We start from the raw sequence: 1,864 nt of genomic DNA, 5'->3' as shown, positions 1-1,864 counted from the left end.
GAGCCGCCCGCGGAGGCGGGGCGCGGCGGCAGCTCGGCGCCGCCCGCTTCCCCCGCCGGGCCACGCCTGAACCCTCTGGAGCAGCGGAGTGTTTCGGGACACGCGTGTCCTCAGCAGTAACAGCATTTAAGGACATGCACGTGCCCGCCCCTCGAGCCCTTTGTCACACCGGAGTGTCTCGGGACACACGCGTGTGCCCATCACAGCAGCCCAGCCTTTCAGGACATGCACGTGCCCATCGTCRCAGCAGAGCCCTTCAGGACACACGTGCGTCCACGCAGGCACAGCAGCCGGGGACACGTGCGCCCTTCGTAAGTGCAGAGCAGTTTGGACGYGCGGTTGGAGTGTGTTTCTGTGTCACAGCGTCTGCATGTTGTTTCTTCACTAAATGTAGTCAAAAGCCTTTTTTCACCTTCAGTAATTAGTTAGTACAAAGCCACCTTACCCCCCTTCCCCCCGATCCCAAATAATTCAGATGCTGAAAAACTGAAGGGGAAGACAATGTAACCTTGGGAGAAGGCAGGCATTTGCTGCCAGGAACTTTGCCRTAACTATCACATGCCTTCTGCTGTGACACTTCAGCCTGCAGCCTCAGCAATAACCAAATGAAAGAATTTGGGACTCTTCAGAGATGCGCACAGGGCTAATACAGGGGTCATCCCAGCTGGTTGTGCCACGAGCCCATGGTAGCAGTGCCAAACACTCAGGTCAGAAGACAAACACAAGATTATCTCTTCACTAGCAAAGCTCCTAGGCTCCACCAATGATGGGTAATTACCTTTCCCTTGCAAGCTGTGGTCAGGAGAACAACTGGAACGTGGTTGGCAGTGTGCATTGATCATGCTCACACAGGATGATTTTGCTCATAGTTAAAGCCTGTCCTTAGTTTTTGAGAGATAAAGACTCATGAACTGAATCAGCTGAAGATTACTTTTATTCTCTTGTGAACTGTAGTATTTGTCCGCTGCTCTGCTGTGGAACAAATGGGTCCCCCCGTGCGAATGCAGCAAGGCAGCAGAATGTGGACCTTACACAGAGAAGCGTTAGCACTGAGCTTTTATGGGGGATTGTTCTTTTAAGAGAGGATGACGCAGTTTCAGCATCAGGAACTTGTTTGCCCACATAAAGGACATAGTGAAGCGCTCATTGTTTTGGATTACATGCCTACGCTATCACAAGGTCATTACATCAGCCAAACAGTCAAAAATGACAGTCCTAGAGAGGGAGGGTCTTTTGAGTTCCCCCCCACACACACACTCATCCATTAATCATCTTTTGAGCCCCATTGCATGAAGAGAGCCTGTAACAGTAACTCCAGTATTTGAGCATCACAAGACCACTTCACAGAGGTAATGTATACACACGTGACTGCTATAATGGTTCATGTAGGTATTTGTTCTTTTCATTCAAAAGAGCATAATGTCCTGGAAGCAGGGTTACCACAATAAATACAAGCCCCATGGAGTTTGTAAAACCCATAATGAAGAGAAACTCACCATGCAGCTAGTTTCTTCCTTCTCAGATAAGGATTCTGTCCACAGCTTCCTTCACCTTCCCAAATACCTGAGCCACTGGAGACTGAAACGTTGAGAAATTACTGTTATTCATTGGACAAGCTGTGTGTGACAGCTAAGATTATGGAGGGCAGCTATGAGCCAAAATCTGAGAGGAAAAGTCTAACATAAAGAAGACAAGAGGGGAAAATACTGGAAGCATCATTAGTTACACCTGGGAGAGCTGCAGCTCTATATTACAAGGTTATGCTTACTAGCTCCAATTCCCAGCACAGAAGCCATAAGGAAAATATAAAGTCATGCAAGAATATATATATATGATAGTCCAGTGCATTTTAAGATATGTGCTT

Source organism: Rhea americana, unplaced genomic scaffold (assembly GCF_003343005.1).
Source record: "Rhea americana isolate MKP2758 unplaced genomic scaffold, rheAme1 scaffold_10, whole genome shotgun sequence".
NCBI lineage: Eukaryota > Metazoa > Chordata > Aves > Rheiformes > Rheidae > Rhea > Rhea americana.
Note: the sequence above shows the minus strand (reverse complement) of the source record.